The sequence below is a fragment of the Mesoplodon mirus genome (genome assembly GCF_964341445.2).
Source record: "Mesoplodon mirus genome assembly, chromosome: 8".
Taxonomy (NCBI): Eukaryota; Metazoa; Chordata; class Mammalia; order Artiodactyla; family Ziphiidae; genus Mesoplodon; species Mesoplodon mirus.
In genome coordinates this window covers 55847869-55868581 of record NC_138984.1, presented here as the reverse complement: position 1 = coordinate 55868581, position 20713 = coordinate 55847869, and positions in this window count along the sequence as shown.

Below are 20713 nucleotides of genomic sequence, written 5' to 3'. Positions count from 1 at the left end.
GGGACCGTTGGTTTGGTTCAGCTCTAACCACTCCTTATTCAGGGCAGCTGCCTCAACGATGAGAGTCCCAGGTCCCAAGGATAACAGCTAACTGGCATTTATTGTTCAGTTACAAGATGCCATCCTTACAATATTGCTCCAGGTAAGCTTATTGCAAATGAGGAAATGGAGACTCAAAGAGGTAAAGAGAGGGGGTGGATATCCAGCCTGGTCTAACGGACTCCAGAGTGTGTGCCTCTCCCCTCCTTTCCACCAGGGTAATGGTAGGTAAGAAAGAGCATGACCCAGAGCCACCTAACTCTAGGGTCTGAAAAGCTGTTCAAAAAGTGTGTTCTATTGATGGCCTGTCTGCAAATCAAATCTGAAATAAATTACAGCTGTTTTACTTGTAAAATTTTTCTTGTAAATACCATAAAATACATTTAGGAGTAGCGAAGAGTCAACAAATTAAGCAAATAATCCAAAAAGGATAACAATGGCTGCCTTGAAGCTTCCTGATATATATTATATGTTAACATTCACTGGCCCCTGCCTGTATAGACAATAGACAACCATTATTGACTCTAATTTTTCCTTCTTTCATTCCACAGACACTTTTTGAGCACCTGTTATATGCCAGACACTGTGGTCGTAGCTCAGGATACAGATAAATATCATGCTCTGTCCTAGATTTACATACAATACTTTGAGAACAGAGAAGAAACAATTACAATACAGTGTGGGAAGTGCTGTGATTGAGGTACACAGGGGCATAGAACACAGCCTGGGAGGAGGCACTGTTAGGATTTCAGCAAATGCTCCTTGAAGGAGGTGATTTCTGAACTGAGTCCCTAAAACCTTAGTAGGAGTTAATCAGCTGAAGGCTATAATCCAAAAGTGCTAGCAGGGGAACATTATGGGAACAGCCAAGTATCTGTTGTGTCTGGCCCTAGCATGTGGCCCATGAGAGTAAACACAACAGATGAGGTCGAAATCTAACCGGAGACCAGACTACGAAGAGCTTCTGCACTGTGGTAAAAAGCTAAGACCTTACTCTGAGTTCTGTGGGATGCCACGGTGTGTGAAAATGTAAGCAGAGGAATGACATTGTTTTTAGAGTAATCTCTCTGACAGCTGAGTGGAGAATGAATGAGAGGGAGGAGAGGCTAGAGGGCTGGCAGAGTGGGGTGGGATCCCTGCTGCGTGCCAGGCGCTGTCCTAGTCACCAGGGCTCCAGTTGTGAACAAGGCAAACATGGAGCAGTAGACTAGTGAGAGAGACACCAAGTTTCACCCATAGACCTCACTTTATATTCATGACCAGCAACCTCCTCTGGGTCCTTTGTGCTGCCCAGCAATCATGCTTTAAGTCCATTCACTCCTCCACTTCTCTAGATACTATTTCATCACTTCTCTTCCCCCAAACTGCTACTTCCTCCCAGAAACTCATACTTCATTGTGGACCTTGCTTCCCACTCACTGAGAAGATGCAAGCAGCCAGAAGAGAACATCCAGTAGACGCTCAACACCACATCTACCCGCCTTTGGTATCTGTGCATTCTGATACCTCCTGCCTGGCACCACACAGTCCCTGGAGTCCCATCTAAAACCAGTCCCTCCCATTCCCAGATCCCATTCCCTCTGGCCTACTCAAAGCAATTCTCTTGCTCTCCAAGACATTTTTTTTTCCCATCCATGGATCATTCCATCAGCATACAATATGCTGTTATTCTTCCCATCTTAAAATTCTTTTGCCCACTTTCCCCACCAACTACTGCCATGTTTCTCTGCTTCTGTGCATAGCACAACTCAGAAGAGTCGTCTCTACTCACTGACCCAATTCCTCTCCTTCCAATTTCTTTCTGTAAACCTACTATGATTGGGCTTTAAGCCCCACCGCTCCACAGAAATTATTTTGCTAAATCCAGTTCTCAGTCCTCATCCCAAGTGGCACTGGTACTGATACAGTGGCATAAATCCTCTTCTTAGATCTCCTCTGTTAACCTTTCCTCCAGGGCACACATTTTCTTGGTTTCTCTTTCACCGTCACTACTCTTTGGTATCTTTTGCTGATTCCACCTCTTCTCCCCAACTGTTTATGTTAGGGCGCCCTGGAACACCACTCTTGATCCTCTTTTCTTTTTTAATAAATTTATTTATTTTATTTTTGGCTGCATTGGGCCTTCATTGCTGTGCGCAGGCTTTCTCTAGTTGCGGTGAGCAGGAGCTGCTCTTCATTGTGGTGCGCGGGCTTCTCATTGCGGTGGATTCTCTTTTTGTGGAGCACGGGCTCTAGGCGCGCGGGCTCCAGTAGTTGTGACACATGGGCTCAGTTGTTGTGGCTTGCAGGCTCTAGAGTGCAGGCTCAGTAGTTGTGGCGCACGAGCTTAGTTGCTCCTCGGCATGTGGTATCTTCCCGGACCGGGGCTCAAACCTGTGTCCCCTGCGTTGGCAGACGGATTCTTAACTACTGCGCCACCATGGAAGTCCCGATCCTCTTTTCTATTTACTTTATACTCATACCACCTATATGCTGACATCTCACTAATATGTATAAATCTCAGCTCATTCCTCCACACTTTAGCCTCACATATGCACCTTCCTTCTCAAGACCTCCACTAGGACAACTGATAGACACTCAAACTCAGCATGTCCAAAATGGAACTACTGGTTTTCCCCTACAAAGCCTGCTCCATTTCAGGGGAAAGCATCTCCATTTTTCTAGTTGTTCAGACCAAAAATCTTGAGGACCACCTGGCTTCTGTGTCTTTCACACCCTGCATCCAATACATAAGTAAATCCTATAGCTCTACGGTCATGATGTGGCTAGAATCTTATTGCTTATGGCCACTTTCACTGCTACCACTTGATCAGAGTCATCATCTCCTGTTTCAGAAGCCTCCTAATGGGTCTCTCGTTTACTCTTACCCTTTAAAAAGTCTGCATTCAGCACTAGAACAGTTCTCTTTAAACTTATCACTCTTTGCTCAAAACCCTGAGTAACAGCCAGGGAACCTGAAGTCCCTAAAATGTGCTACATAAGTTGTCCTCCCCATTGCGTCTCTAACCTCACATACTTTCTCTCCTTTGCTCACTCTCTTCCAGTCATTTTGACCTCTTTCCTGATCAGTCCTTAAATTCTCCAGACGTTCTTCCTCTTAAAGAATTTTGTTTCTCTTTCTGAGAATGTTTTTCCTTTAGATATTCCCATGGTTTGCTCTAGATACACCCTCACCTCGTTTAAGTCTTTGTCCAAATGGAACCCTTTTACAAGGCCCACCTTGAGCACCCTATTTTATTTATTTATTTGCTTAATTTTTAAAAAGATTTTTTTGATGTGGACCATTTTTAAAGTCTTTATTGAATTTGTCACAATATTGCTTCTGTTTTATGTTTTGGTTTTTTGGCCGCGAGGTATGTGGGATCTTAGCTCCCCGACCAGGGATCGAACCCGTACCCCCTGCATTCAAAGGCGAAGTCTTAACCATTGGGCCACCAGGGAAGTCCTGAGCACCCTATTTTAAATAGCAACCCCCTACCCCTCCAGCATTCTTGATCTTCCTTACCCTGTTTTATTCCGTAGCAATCACTACCTTTTAATTTACCATATAATAATATACTTATTTATTATCGTTTATGTTTGTGTCATACTCTGCCTGCCAGAATGTAGGCTTCTCCAGAGCAGATCTTTGTACGTTTTGTTCTGTTATGCATCACATTTACCTAGAACAGAGTCTGTCCTATAATAGGCATTTGATGAATACTTGCTGAGTGAATGAATAGCAATGTGTTAAGAAGGAACTGAAAAATATGGACCGCAAATGAGACAATGTCTATGGAGCAAAGAGAAGAGATACAAGAGATTAAGAAGGTAAAAGAGAGCTCTTTGATTGAATTCAGGGGTAGAAGAAAGGAGTAAAAGATGATTCCCAGATTTTAGGCTCAATTGTCTCTGTGGAGGGTGGTACCATTCACTGAGATAAGAAATGGGAATTCAGTTTGGTACCTGGATGTGGGGCACCATGGTAGAAAGTTCTATTTGTCATGGTTTTTTCTTTTAAATTTATTAAGATATAATGCCCATTTAATAAATTTGACCCTTTTAAAGTGTACAATTCAGTAGTTTTTAGTATATTCACAAAGTTGTGTAACCACTGCTACTACCCAATTCCAGAAGATTTTCATTGTTCCACAGAGAAATCTCAGACATGTTAGCAGTCACTCCCCATTCCTCCCTACCTGGAGCCCCTGGAAAACAACTAATAGACTCCCAGTCTCTATGAATTGGGTTACTGTGGATATTTAAAATAAATAGAATCATATATTACATAGCCTTCGTGTCTGGCTTCTTTCACTTGGTATAGTGTTTTCAAGGTTCATCCATATTGCAGCATATGTCAGTACTTCATTACTTTTTATGGCTGAATAATATCCCATTGTCTGAATATACCACATTTTTTTCAGACATTGCTTTTTATTTTTTAATTTTTATTTTTTAAAATTTTTATTTTATATTGGAGTATAGTTGATTTACAATGTCATGTTAGTTTCAGGTATACAGCAAAGTGATTCAGTTACACATATACACATATCCATTCTTATTCAGATTTTTTTCCCATATAGGTTATTACAAAATATTGAGTAGAGCTCCCTGTGCTATACAGTGTGTTCTTGTTGATTATCTGTTTTATATATAGTAGTGTGTATATGTTAATCCCAAACTCCTAATTTATCCCTTTCCCCACAAAGTCTGTGAGTCTGTCTCTGTTTTGTAAATAAGTTCATTTGTCTCATTTTTTTAGATTCCTCATATAACTGATATCATACGGTATTTGTCTTTCTCTTTCTGACTTACTTTGCTTAGTATGATAATCTCTAGGTCTATCCATGTTGCTGCAAATGGCATTATTTCATTCTTTTTATGGCTGAGTAATATTCCATTGAATATATGTACCACATCTTCTTTATCCATTCCTCTGTTGATGGATATGTAGGTTGCTTCCATGCTACGATGAACATTGGTGTGCAAGTAACTTTTTGAATTATGTATATGTCCAGGAGTGGGATTGCTAGATCATATGGTAGTTCTATTTTTAGTTTCTTAAGGAACCTCCATACTGTTCTCCATAGTGGCTGTACCAATTTACATTCCTACCAAGAGTTTAGGAGGGTTCCCTTTTCTCCACACCCTCTGCAGCATTTATTGTTTGTAGACTTTCTGATGATGGCCATTCTGACTGGTGTGAGGTGATATCTCATTGTAGTTTTGATTTGCATTTCTTTAACAATTAGCAGTGTTGAGCATCTTTTCATGTGCCTATTGGTCATCTGTGTGTTTTCTTTGGAGAAATGTCTGTTTAGGTCTTCTGCCCATTTTTTGACTGGGTTTTTTTGTTTTTGATATTTAGCTGCATGAACTGTTTGTATATTTTGGAGATTAATCCCTTGTTGGTAGCATTGTTTGCAAATATTTTCTCCCATTTCTGTGAGTTGTGTTTTCATTTTGTTTATGGTTTCCTTTACTGTGCAAAGGTTTTTGAGTTTAATTAGGTCCCATTTGTTGATTTTTGTTTTTATTTCCATTACTTAGGAGACAGATTAAAAAAGATATTGCTGCAATTTATGTCAAAGAGCATTCTGCCTATGTTTTCCTCTAAGAGGTTTATAGTATTTGGTCTTACATATAGGTCTTTAATCCATTTTGAGTTTATTTTTGTGTATGGTGTTAGGGGGTGTTCTAATTTCATTCTTTTACATGTAGGTGTCCAGTTTTCCCAGCACCACTTATTGAAGAGGCTGTCTTTTCTCCATTGTATATTCTTGCCTCCTTTGTCATAGATTAATTGACCATAGGTGCATGGATTTATTTCTGGGCTTTCCGTCCTATTCCATTGGTCTATATTTCTGTTTTTTTTTTTTGCCAATACCATACTGTTCTGATGACTGTAGCTTTGTAGTACAGTCTGAAGTCAGGGAGCCTGATTCCTCCAGCTCTGTTTTTCTTTCTCAGGATTGCTTTGGCTATTTGGGGTCTTTTGTGTCTCCATACAAATTTAAAAATTTTTTGTTCTAGTTCTGTGAAAAATGCCACTGGTAATTTGATAGGGATTATATTGAATCTGTAGATTACCTTGGGCAGTATAGTTATTTTGATGATATTGATTCTTCCAATCCAAGAGCATGGTATATCTTTCCACTTGTTTGTGTCATCTTTGATTTTTTTCATCATACAGTTTTCAGGGTATAGGTCTTTTGTCTCTGTAGGTAGGTTTATTCCTAGGTATTTTACTCTTTTTGATGCAATGGTAAATGGGATTGTTTCCTTAATTTCTCTTTCTGATCTTTGGTTGTTAGTGTACAGAAATGCAAGAGATTTTTGTGTATTAATTTTGTATCCTACAACTTTACGATAAAGTTGCAGGATACCACATTTTGTTTATTCATCAGTTGATGCACATCAAAGTGGGTTGGTTCCACTCTTTGACTATTATGAAAAATGCTGCTGTAAATTTTTATGTGAAGGTATGTTTTTAATTCTCTTGGGTATATACCTGGGAGTGGCATTGTTGGTTCCTATGATATATCTCTCTGTAATTTTTTAAGAATGTCAGTTGATTTTCAGTAGCATGACCATGTACTTTGGTCTGCCAAGGTGAATCCCGGTCTCTATCTGCTGTCATGGTGAAGTTTTAGATAGTGCTTCTTTTCACTCTCAAAAGAGCCCAGATCAGGGCATGAAATCCTATGATCACCTTAGTTGTAAGGGTCTAGACCTGAAGAGGGCAGCAGGACTGTGAATAGTAATTGGAAGGAATAGGCCAAGTGCTACATGAAAGCAGAGAGTCACCCACAGAGTTTGTAAAATGTAAAGAGAAGGGGGCTAAAGGCAGACACCTGAGATATACGGACATTTAAAGAGTTAAGGAGGAATATGAGCCTATAAAGGTGTAGAGAAGGATCTCCCAGGGTAGGAGGCAAGCCATGGAACAGTATTACGTAAAACTCAAAGGGGAAAACTTGTCAGCAAAGAGAACACGAGCAATAGTATCCATGGCTGCAAAATGTTTGTTTTTTTTTTTTAAAGAATGGGACCTGTTCAATGAGTTAGCATTGATGACCCTGGCAAGAGCAATTTTCATGAAATTTTGAGGAAAATTCTAGACAACAGTACATAGAACAAGCCTGAAGTCTGCAAAGGGAGGCAATGGAGATAATCAACATGCGTTTCTCTTCTAAGAAGTGTGGCTGTGAAGAAGAGAGATTTAGTTGGTTAATATTGAGGGAAGGTATATATTTGGATTTTTGTTGGTGGTATCTAGTTTTTCTTAAGTAAAAGAGATTTAAATATGTTCAGGGAAGTGGTTGAAGAAAAAGAGAAAAAGGAGATAACCAGGAAAGCATGTCTGCTTAGACCTAGCTAGGCAGGCAGGTAACAGGTGCAAGGGCTGAGGTGGGGAGAGCAGTTCACATGAGACCGGGAACCCCTTCTACACTGGGGTTTGGGGTGTGGCAGGAATGGGAGGCTGTGGGGATAATTTAGTGACGAGACCAGACTAGGTAAGGGGAAATTTTTAGAATATTAAGGAAACGGTTAGGAAGACACCTGTTTTCTGTGACAAAGGCAGAGTAACATTGAAAGGTGTTTACTAAATGTGAGGCAGAATGTTGAGCAGGTGTCTTAAGGGAAATAGTGAAGGCATGGGAAAGGCAAGAGGCCGATGAGGGAAATTCAGGTTTATATGCAGCACTGGAAGCGTATCAGAGGTTGAAGATACTGAATTTGTGTTACTTGGGGCATAAATAGCAGACTGGGAGAGATGCAGAGAAAGCAGCTACTGAGCTGGTCCCGCACTGGATTTCTGCAAGGTAGTCAATCCAGATGTTAAGGGGAAAAGAGGTAGAAAGAGCTGTGATGGGTGAATGTGGGACATACGTGGGTTGAATAGGAAATAACTGATCCCAAACTTCCCAAAGTTTTTTCTCCCTCCAGCCTTATATAAAGAGACATTAAGAGAAAGCAAAAAAGCAAAACCCAAGAAAGGCACAACAGAGAGCCTGTCTTTTTTCTTCTGCAGGTTATTCAGCTTTACCTATCTCAAAATAAATAAATAAAAAGCATTTTCAGATGTTTTCTTTACACTGAACTATGAATAGTTATAAAATGGCATAAATATCTGTTTATGTTCCAATCTGCTCATGGGGAAGAGATGAGTTTAGCTGCATTAAAATTAAATTGACCAAGTATTGAAATCTAACAGAATTTTTTGTTCATTTATGTTGCAGTGCTGAGGTTTAAGATGTGTGTTTACTCTTTCACAATAAATATTTTATTTTTCTTATATTTATGATCAGTTGTATTCATCATAGCCTCATATGACTGATAAGGTTGGACAGTATTGCCCATTTGCCTTTTATTGTTAAACTTTTGATTGTGAATTTTAGTATCCTATACAAAGTGTGAACAATTTTTGATACTTTTTATTTAGATGGTGTGTCAATTATCTGGAACTGTTCCTGAGTTCTTCATACCATAAAACATAAGGTAGTATAATAAAGGAAAAACATGGATTCTAAAAATGAGCTTAACATTGATTATATCTAAACTTTCTTAAAATGTTAATTAAAATCCAAGCACTATTGACAAAAGTTAGTTCAGCTCCACTTCCTCTCCAATGAATGGAATAACTAAAGGAATGACAGGCTTTTCATATCAGACAACCATAATATAAATCTGCTTTACACCACGATCTTATTGTTCTAGTTGATACTATGCCCTTCCCCACCTTGCTAATAAATCCTACTTATTCTAAGCAGTCAGTCAGTTTTAGTTCTCCTTCCTCTGAATGCCTTCCAGTAGGAGGGACATGGGTTCCATGTTATTTATGGTCTATTCTATGCTGTTGCCTATACAGCCCAAAATGATCTGACCCAAGCATTCTTTTTCAAACTCATCTCACACCATCTCCCCCTTGCTCATCATACTCCAGCCTCACTGGGTCTGATGGTTAATTTCATGCATCATCAACTTGACTGGGCCACAGGGTGCCCAGGCATTTGGTCAAACATTATTCTGGGTGTATCTGTGAGGGTATTCCTGGATGAGATTAATATCTGACTCTCCTGGGTTTCCAGCTCGCCAACTGCACATCTTGGGACTTCTCAGCTTCCATAAGTACATGAGCCAATTCCTTATAAAGTATAATATATATACAGATATATGTGTGTGTGTATATCCACGTGGGTATGTATTTATGTGTGTGTATCCATCCTATTGGTTGTTTCTCTAGAGAACCCATATCAATACACTGGGTTTCTCATTAAGCTGTTTCCTTCCTCAGGGCCCTCCTATATGCTGTTCCCTTTGCCAGGAACTTCCTTTCCGCCGATCTTTCCATGGCTAATTTTCGTGTTTCAGGTCTCTGCTTAAGTTGTTACCTCCTCCTGGAAGTCTTCCCTGAACACTCGAATAAAACCCCTGCTCCCATCACTCCACAAACCCTGATTTTCCATCAAGACACTGTTTATTTTCTTCTTACAAACTTTGAGGTCTGGAATGATACTTATATGTGTATTTGGTTTTTGGTCTTCCTATTCCTTTCCTTGGCTTTACATTACAAGAGAAGCAAACCTCTCATTATTGTTCACCAGTGTATCTCTGTGCCCAGGGAAAAGCCTGGCTCATATTAGCTACTCAAAAAATATACTACGTCTTATTTAATGGTATGAGGAACTCAAGGACAGTTTCAGAAAATTGAAATATCCTATAATTACTTTAATTATTGTAAGAACAAAGGCTATGATGATAAAACCTCAGCTTTGAATCTGTATCTTCATCAACCCAAGAAAGCAAGTAATGCTTCCCCTTCCTTCCTACCAAATAAGAATCAAATGGATGATGTACGTGGAAGTGCCCTGAGTACACAAACTATGGTTTATACTATTAGATAATAACTGTATATTTTAATAGTTTCATAATATAATAGTTTAGCATATTAAGCTATTCTATAACTATTATAATACCTTGTTATCCCACTTTGTATCGTGTTTGATTTCCCTTTGACACTTTATGAGCACTTTTGCATGTTATCAAATATTCTTTGCAAACGTGATTTAGTGACACTATGTAATGCTTCGTGCAGATGTATAATAACTAAATCTCCTGATTGCTGGACATTGAGAGTTTTTTATTTATATTAAACTTACACTGTGATATGCCATAGTAAATCAAATATATATCTGATTATAGTTTCAGGATGGGACTTCAGACATAGAATTAATACAGTGAAAGAAAGGAATTTTTGTGGCACTGTGAGCGTAATGGCAGTTTGTTTTCCCATTAGAGATTTTACCAGTTTTCACACTTAACATCTTCCAAGTATTGAGTGAGAATTTTTTTTTACTTCTAGCACTCATGGGTTTTCTACTGTTTAATGCATATTTATTGTATTATTGGTGAAGCTGAGCATTTTTGTATATATACTGGACATTTGTATTTATTTTTCTCAGAATTGCTTGCTGTTCTTTCGACCATTTTTCTATTGAATTTAAGGATTTTTTTCATTTAATCAATTTGTATCAGCATATTATAGATTGATGGCTCCTATCACTTATCATGAATGTTTAAAATATTTTTCCCAATGTGTCCTTTGTCTTAAATTTATATATGACACAGAACTTTTCATTTTCAGGTAGTCAGATTTATTGACAGTTCTTCTGGCTATGATTTCTTTCAGCACTTTCTTAAAAAAAATAAATTTATTTATTTATTTTTGGCTGCGTTGGGTCTTCGTTGCTGTGCGTGGGCTTTCTCTAGCTGCGGCAAATGGGGGCTATTCTTCGTTTTGCAGTGCACGGGCTGCACATTGCCGTGGCTTCTCTTGTTGCAGAGCACGGGCTCTAGGCACACGGGCTTCAGTAGTTGTGGTACATGGGCGCTCAGTAGTTGTGGCTTGCAGGCTCTAGAGCACAGGCTCAGTAGCTGTGGTGCACGGGCTTAGTTGCTCCCCAGCATGTGGGATCTTCCGACACCAGGGATCAAACCGTGTCCCCTGCAGTGGCAGGTGGATTCTTAACCACTGCACCACCCAGAAAGCCCTTTCATCGCTTTTATGCTTAGAAAGTTTTTCATTAATTTTAGATCAGATAATTATTGATATTCTTTTTTTTTCCTGGTTCTGATAGAATTTCATTATTTACTTTAACTCCTAATCCAGATTTTGGGGGTACATAAATGGGGATTTTACTTGTTCCCCATGCCCATGTGTAACCAAGCATTGTTCATTCATGTTATCAGTCCCTATAATACATGTCAGTCGGGGTTCACTTTGTTCTGATCTATTGGTTGAATTTTGCACTGACACCATTCTATGTAAAATTTAGACTCTTTAAGTTATGAAAACTCAAACTTACGTACTTTGTTGAAATTATACCAAGCCTACAAATTAATTTAGTAGAATTTTATTTTATATTTTTACAATTTCAAGGTTATGTCCCAGCATTAAGACTTTATTCTTTTCCATTTATTTCAAGAATTGATTCAGGCTCTACAGTGAAGAATTCTAGTTTTCTTATAGGTCTCTTAAGGTTTTCATTAAGATTATAACTAAATATTGTATATTTGATTTCAGTTCTTATTTAGGTAGCTTTAATATTATTATACTATTTCCAAGGAAGTAAATGTTGCTCATGTATGTCCTCAGTTTGTCTCATACATTGAGAGAAGAGCTGAGGGGAAACAAGTCCAGGAAATAAGTATTGGAAAGAGAGGACAGATGATTCAGGTGAGGAGCCATTTCCTCGTGTAGTTTGTAGTTTTGACTTGGTTCCCATCATGCCTGATTTTTCACTTTTAGACAGTCATTCCTTTGATTTAAAGTATATATATATATATATATATATATATATATATATATAGGATTTTATTATAAAAATGCACGCCATTATTATCCTCTGGTACCAGGCCATTAAATATTTTAGTAGGTAAAGGAGCAAAAATAAGAGTTGATAATGATTGAGCAATATCAGAGCAGAAATAATGTAGATATGATAGAGGAAGAGGATCAAGCTGGTGCTAATGAATATAATCCCTGTGCTGATCATACTTTACAAGTAGTGTGTGTCCAAAACCAACATGCCAGCAAAATAGTTGTCAGAAATAGAAGCTAGGGCCCCACAGGTAGAAATGTAGTCATTAGTTTCTGGGTGAAAGGGCTAAACAGAGGAATTCAAGCATGGAAGACTTGACTCAAGGTATTAAGGCAATTTCACAGAATCCAAGACAGAGAAAGGGGGTGATAAGGTAGCATAAAGGTTAGGCTTCAGTCAGAAAATAAGAAAATACTATACTAGAAATAACAGAGTAGTCCCAGAAAAATAATAGTATTTGTTTTTTAAAAGTTTTTTATTTTATACTGGGGTACAGTTGATTTACAATGTTGTGTTAGTTTCAGGTGTACAGCAAAGTGATTCAGTTGTACATTTATTATTTTTCAAATTCTTTTTCCATTTAGGTTATTACAGAATACTGAGCAGAGTTCCCTGTGCTATGCAGTAGGTCCTTGTTGGTTATCTATTTTAAGTATAGTAGAGTGTATATGTCAATCCCAATCTCCCAATTTATCCCTCTCTCCCCCCACCTTTCCCCTTTGATAACCATAAGTTTGTTTTCTAAGTCTGCAAGTCTGTTTCTCTCTTGTAAATAAGTTGATTTGTACCCTTCCTTTAGATTCTTCATATAAGCGATATCATATGATGTTTGTCATTCTCTGTCTGACTTACTTAGTATGATAATCTCTAGGTCCATCCATGTTGCTTCAAACGGCATTATTTCTTTCTTTTTAATGGCTGAGTAATATTCCATTGTATATATGTACCACATCTTCTCTATGCATTCATCTGTTGATGGACATTTAGGTTGCTTCCATGTCTTGGCTCCTGTAAACAGCGCTGCAGTGAACATTGGGCTGCACCTATCCGTTCAAACCATGTTTTTCTCCAGATATAGGGCCAGGAGTGGGATTGCTGAATTATTTGGTAGCTCTATTTTTAGCTTTTTAAAGAATCTCCATACTGTTCTCCATAGCAGCTGTACCAATTACATTCCCATCAACAGTGCAAGAGGGTTCCCTTTTCTCCACACCCTCTCCAGCATTTATTGTTTGTAGACTTTTTGATGGTGGCCATTCTGACTGGTCTTTTTGATTTGTGTTTCTGTAATAATTAGCAATGTTGAGCAACTGTTCATTTGCCTCTTGGCCATGTCTTCTTTGGAGAAATGTCTATTTAGGTATTCTGCCCATTTTTAAATTATATATATATATATATATATTGAGCTGCATGAGCTATTTGTAAATTTTGGAGATTAATCCCTTGTCACTTGAATCATTTGCAAGTATTTTCTCCCATTCTGTGAGTTGTCTTTTGTTTTTGTTTATGGTTTCCTTTGCTGTGCAAAGGCTTTTGCGTTTCATTAGGTCCCATTTGTTTATTTTTGTTTTTACTTCCATTACTCTGGATATGGATGAAAAAGATAGTGCTGCAATTTATGTCAGAGAGTGTTCTGCCTGTGTTTTCCTCTAAGAGGTTTTTTTTTTTAAAACCACCCTGGGAGGCAAGCCTTAATATCCCCATTTTTTTTTCTCTTCCCTGCGGCACACGGGCCTCTCACTGCTGTGGCCTCTCCCATTGTGGAGCACAGGCTCCAGATGCACAGGCTCAGCGGCCGTGGCTCACGGGCCCAGCCGCTCCGCGGCATGTGGGATCCTCCCAGACTGGGGCATGAACCCGCGTCCCCTGCATCGGCAGGCGGACTCTCAACCACCGCGCCACCAGGGAAGCCCCTCCTCTAAGAGTTTTATAGTATCCAGTCTAACACTTAGGTCTTTAATCTATTTTGAGTTTACTTTTGTGTATGGTGTTAGGGAGTGTTCCTAATTTCATTCATTTACATGTAGCTGTCCTGTTTTCCCAGCACCAATTATTAAAGAGACTGTCTTTTCTCCATTTATATTCTTGCCTCCTTTGTCGTAGAATAGGTAACCAGAGGTGTGTGGGTTTATCTCTGGGCTTTCTATCCTGTTCCATTGATGTATATTTCTGTTTTTGTGCCAGTACCATACTGTTTTGATTATTGTGCTTTGTAGTATAGTCTGAAGTCAGGGAGCCTGATTCCTCCAGCTCCCTTCTTCTTTCTCAAGATTGCTTTGGCTATGTGGGGTCTTTTGTGTCTCCATAGAAATTAAAAAATTTTTTGTTCTAGTTCTGTGAAAAATGCCATTGGTGATTTGATAGGGGTTGCATTCAATCTGTAGATTGCCTTGGATGGTATAGTCATTTTGACAATATTGATTCTTCCAATCCAAGAATATGGCTTATCTTTCCATCTGTTTGTGTCATCTTCAATTTCTTTCATGAGCATCTTATAGTTTTTGGAGTATAGGTCTTTTGTCTCCTTAGGTAGGTTTATTCCTAAGTATTTTATTCTTTTTGATGTAGTCATAAACGGGATTGTTTCTTTCATTTCTCTTTCTGCTCTTTCATTGTTAGTGTATACTAGGCAACAGTTTTCTGTGTATTAATTTTGTATCCTGCAACTTTACCAAATTCATTGATGAGCTCTAGTAGTTCTCTGGTAGCACCTTTAGGACTTTCTATGTATAGTATCATGTCATCTGCAGACAGTGACAGTTTTACTTCTTCTTTTCCAATTTGGATTCTTTTTATTTCTTTTTCTTCTCTGATTGTGTGGCTAGGACTTCCAAAACTGTGTTGAATAAAAGTGGTGAGAGTGGACATCCTTGTCTTATTCCTGATCTTAGAGGAAATGGTTTCACCTTTTCACCATTAAGTATGATGTTAGCTGTAGGTTTGTCATATATGGCCTTTATTATTTTGAGGTATGTTCCCTTTATGCCCACTTTCTGGAGCGTTTTTATCATAAATGCGTGTTGAATTTTGTCAAGAGCTTTTTCTACATCTATTGAGATGATCATATGGTTTTTATTCTTCGATTTGTTAATGTGGTGTATCACACTGATTTGCAAATATTGAAAAATCCTTGCATCTGTGGGATAACTCCCACTTAATCATGGTGTATAATTCCTGCATTTGGTTTGCTGGTATTTTGTTGAGGATTTTTGCATGTATATTCATCAGTGATATTGACCTGTCATTTTCTCTCTTTCTTTTTTTTGTGGTATCTTTGTCTGGTTTTTGTATCAGGGTGATGGTGGCCTCATAGAATGAGTTTGGGAGTGTTCATCCCTCTGCAATTTTTTGGAAGAGTTTCAGAAGGATAGGTGTTAACTCTTCTCTAAATGTTTGATAGAATTCTCCTGTGAACCCGTCTGGTCTTGGGCTTTTGTTTGTTGGGAGTTTTTTTTTTTTGCGGTATGCGGGCCTCTCACTGTTGTGGCCTCCCCCGTTGCGGAGCACAGGCTCCGGACGCGCAGGCCCAGCGGCCATGGCTCACGGGCCCAGCCGCTCCGCGGCATATGGGATCCTCCCAGACCGGGGCACGAACCCGTATCCCCTGCATCGGCAGGCGGACTCTCAACCACTGCGCCACCAGGGAGGCCCTGTTGGGAGTTTTTAAATCACAGTTTCAATTTCATTACTTGTGATTGGTCTGTTCATATTTTCTATTTCTTCCTGGTTCAGTCCTGGGAGATTTTACCTTTCTAAGAATTTGTCCATTTCTACCTGGTTGTCCATTTCATTGGCAGATAGTTGCTTGTAGTAGCGTTTTATGATCCTTTGTTTTTCTGTGGTGTCCATTGTAACTTCTCCTTTTTTATTTTTAATTTCACTGATTTGAGCCCTCTCCCTTTTATCCTGATGAGTCTGGCTAAAGGTTTATCAATCTTGTTTATCTTTTCAGAGAACCAGATTTTAGTTTCATTGATGTTTTCTATTGTTTTCTTCGTCTCTATTTCATTTATTTTTGAGCTGATCTTTATGATTTCTTTCCTTCTACTAACTTTGTGTTTTGTTCATTCTTCTTTCTCTAGTTGCTTTAGGTGTAAGGTTAGGTTGTTTATTTGGGATTTTTCTTGTTTCTTGAGGTAGGATTGTGTTGCTATAATCTTCCCTCTTAGAACTGCTTTTGCTGCATCCCACAGATTTTGGATTGTCATGCTTTTGTTTTCATTTATTTCTAGGTATCTTTTGATTTCTTCAGTGATTCATTGGTTGTTTAGTAACATGCTGTTTAACCTCCACATTTTTGTGTCTTTTATCATTTTGTTTACTTATAGTTGGTTTCTAACATCATAGCATTGTGGTCAGAAAAGATGCTTGATATGATTTCAGTTTTCTTAAATTTAACTGAGGCTTGCTTTGTGGCCCAGCATGTGATCAGTCCTGGAGAATGTTCCATGTGCACTTGAGAAGAATATGTATTCTGCTGCTTTTGGATGGAATGCTCTATAAATGTCAATTAAGTGCATGTGGCCCAATGTGTCATTTAAGGCCTGTGTTTCCCTTTTGATTTTCGGTCTGGATCATCTGTCCATTGACAAAAGTGGGGTGTTCAAGTCCCCCACCATTGTGTTACTGTCTGTTTCTCCTTTTATGGTTAATATTCGCCTTATATTTTGAGGTGCTCCTCTGTTGGGTGCATATATATTTACAATTGTTATATCTTCTTGGATTGATCCCTTGATATTATGTAGTGTCTTTCTTTGTCTCTTGTAACAGTCTTAATTTTAAAGTCTATTTCGTCTGATATGAGTATTGCTACCCCAGCTTTGTTTTGATTTCCATTTGCATGGAATACCTTTTTCCACCCCCTCACTTTCAGTTTGTATGAATCCCTAGATCTGAAGTGGGTCTCTTGTAGACAGCATATATTTGGGTCTTTTCTTTGTATCCATTCAGCTAGTTTGTGTCTTTTGGTTGGGGCATTTAATTTGTTTACATTTAAGGTAATTATGGATATGTATGTTCTTATTTCCATCTTGTTAATTGTTTTGGATTTGTTTTTGTAAGTCTTTTTTTCTTCCCTTCCTCTTTTGTTCTCTTCTCTTGTGATTTTTTTTTTTTTTTTTTTTTTTTTTGCGGTACGTGGGCCTCTCACTGTTGTGGCCTCTCCCATTGCGGAGCACAGGCTCCGGATGCGCAGGCTCACTGGCCATGGCTCACAGGCCTAGCTGCTCCACGGCGTGTAGGATCTTCCCGGACCAGGGCACGAACCCGTGTCCACTGCATTGGTAGGCGGACTCTCAACCACTGCGCCACCAGAGAAGCCCTACCATGAGGTTTTGATATAGCAGTCTATATATAAACAAGATTGTTTTAAGTTGCTGGGCTTTTAATTTCAAATGCATTCCCAATATCCTGCATTTGTACTCTCCTGTTCACACGATTGCTGGTTTTGATATTATATTTGTGTGTGGATGACCTCCTACCTTCACTGTATGTTTGCCTTTACTGGTGAGCTTTTCCTTTCATAGTTTTCTTGAATCTAGTTTTGGCCTTTTCTTTTTCACCTAGAGAATTTCCTTCAGCATTTGTTTCAAAGCTGGTTTGGTGGTGCTGAATTCTCTTAGCTTTTGCTTATCTGTAAAGCCTTTGAATTCTCTGTCAAATCTGAATGAGAGCATTGCTGGGTAGAGTATTCTTGGTTGTAGGTTCTTCCAACTTTAACTATATCATGCCACTCCCTTCTGGCCTGCAGAGTTTCTGCTAAAGAATTAGCTGATAACCTTATGAGAATTCCCTTGTATGTTATTGGTTGCTTTTTTTCTTGTTGCTTTTAATACTTTTTCTGTCTTTAATTTTGTCATTTTGATTACTATGTGTCTCGGCATGTTCCTCCTTGAGTTTACCTGCCTGGGACTCTCTGCGCTTCCTGGACTTGGATGACTGTTTCCTTTCCCATGTTAGGGAAGTTTTCAGCTATAATCTCTTCAGATATTTTCTCAGGTCCTTTCTCTCTCTCTTCTCCTTCTGGGATGCCTGTAATGTGAATGTTGGTGTGTTTAATGTTGTCCCAGTGGTCTCTTAGACTCTTCATTTCTCTTCATTCTTTTTTCTTTATTCTGTTCTGCAGAAGTGATTTCCACCATTCTGTCTTCTAGCTAACTTATGTGTTCTTCTGCCTCAGTTATTCTGCTATTGACTCCTTCTAGTGTATTTTTCATTTCAGTTATTGTATTGTTCATCTCTGTTTGTTTGTTCTTTAGATCCTCTGGCTCTTTGTTAAACATCTCCTGTATCTTCTTGATCTGTACCTCCATTTTTTTCCTGAGATCTTGGATCATCCTTACTATCATACTATGAATTCTTTTTCAGGTAGATTGCCTATCTCCACCTCACTTAGTTGTTCTTCTGGGTTTTATCTTTTTCCTTGGTCTGGGACATAGTCCTCTGCCATCTCATTTTATCTAACTTTTTGTGGTTGTGGCTTCCATTTCTCAGGCTGCAGGATTGTAGTTCTTCTTTCTTTTGCTGTCTGCCCCCTGGTGGATGAGACTGGTCTAAGAGGCTTGTGCAGGCTTCCTGGTGGAAGGGACTGGTTTCTTCCCACTGGTGGGTGGTGCTGGGTCTTGCCTCTCAGGTGGGCAGGGCCGTGTCAAGGAGTGTGTTTAGCAGGCAGCTGTGAGCTTACAAAGACTTCAGACAGCCTGTCTACTGATGGGTGGGGCTGTGTTCCCACCCTTTTGGTTATTTGGCCTGAGGTATCCCAACACTGGAGACTACAAGCTGTTGGGTGGAGCCAGGTCTTGGTGAGAAAATGGTGGCCTTGAGGAGGGCTCATGCCAGTGAGTCCAGAACTACCGCCACCAGTGTTTTTGTCCCTACAATGAGCTACAGTTACCCCCTCCCACCACCGGAGATCCTCCAATGCCAGCCGGTAGGTCTAGAGCTGGCTTTTATGAGGTCACTGCTTTTTCCCTTGTGTCCTGGTATGCACAAGACCCTGTGTGCGCCCTCCAAGTGTGGATTTTCTATTTCCCCCAGTCCTGTGGAAATCCTGTGATCAAACCCTGCTGGCCTTCAAAGCCAGATGCTCTGGGGGCTCCTCCTTCCATTGCCAGAATCCCAGGATGGGGAGCCTGACATGGGACTCAGAACTTTCACTCTTGTGGGAGAACCTCTGCGATATAACTGTTTTCCAGTTTGTGGGTTGCCCACCTAGTGGGTATGGGATTTGATTTTATTGCAGTTGTGCCCCTCCTACCATCTTGTTGTGGCTTCTTCTTTGTCTTTGGACGTAGAATATCTTTTTTGGTAGGTTCCTGTGTTTTGTAGTTGATAGTTTTTCAGCTGTTCGTTTTGATTTTGGTGTTTCCTCATGAAAGGAAACATCTTATCTCCCCAAAATAATCGTATTTGGCTCCTTGAAATCCTAGTTAATCATGGTATACTTTTCTATTCAGCAAATCCTGGCTCAAAGCTTAGCCCTTGGATGCCCAAGTCACCTTGTTCCTTTCACCAACTGAAAATGCTGAAAGCAGAGCAAGATGGCTGCCATGGCTGCAGTCCTGGACAGTTGGTGAACATCATGAAGACAGTAAAAATCAAATTCATAAATACTGAGAGAGGAGAGAGTGGCCAAAAATGTAGTTGGGGAGAGTGTGCCAGTCACCATATCCATGTAGCTTACAAGTTTGCCAGTGGTGGTTGAATGAGATGAGAGATTAGTGATTCTGAAAATCTGCCTTGTCATCATATGATGTTCTATTAATAACACTTCACATTCAAATTGTATATTATAGTCTATAAAATGCACCCAAAACCACCAATCCATGGTCTCCTAAATTATCCTCAGAATCCTGAGGGCTAGTCCTGGAAGTTATAATTAACTCCAATTTATAATTAATAAAAACAAGGTTGTGAGAGAAGTAGTGACAAAGCTAGTGAGCTGCAGAGATCCTGAATGCAGTCCCTCTGACAGGCCACCTAATTCCCTTTCCATAACCTGCTTTGTTTCTGCTGCTTCTTTAACTCAGCCACTGGTCCTCAAACTTGGTTGCATCTTGAAATCATCTGGGAAGCTTTAAAAATACTGATGCTTGAGTCTTACTCCTAGAAATTTGGATTTAATTGGTGTGACAGGCAACCTGGACTTTGGGATTTTTGAAAGCTCCAAGATGATTCTAGTGGAGCAAGGTTTGAGAACCCACGAATTAATTCTCTGATGATAAATGCTTCATTCAGAAAGGTAGCTGGGGATTTAGTGATCCCAGTATCAGCCAAAGTATCCCATTTCAAATCAGCTGGCTGAGTTGGTAGGGGTGGGTAGGTGGCCTGACTCGGGTAACTTTCTTAATTGTAGAGCTAATAAAAGTTAACTGGAGTTGATAAATAACTCCCTTTTCTCATCTTCATATAATGCATTGGAGTATTTTCTCTTCACTTTTGTTACTAAGGAGTGCATATGGGCGTCAAGGAGGGTAGTTGGTGGATAATTACTGTCAGGCAGGACATATCAAAGAAAATGCCTCAGCCAGGGTAAACTAAGGTGAGTAAAAGCAGGTTCATAGCAACTGGGTGTTCTGAGTAAGAGTCAGCCAGAGAGGAAGAGCTGAGACAGCAAGGGGAGGTGAGTCAAGTGTAGAAACCAGGCTGGGCTGGAGGGAGTGGGGCGTGGTCCCACATGGAAAATGACATCTATGTAAAATTGCATGTGCTCTGAAAACTAGTCAGGGTGGGTGAACCAGTAGGGCGTGGACGGAACAAAGAAACTGTCTATAGCAGTGGTGGTGAGATGTCATCATTCAAAGTCCAAGCTG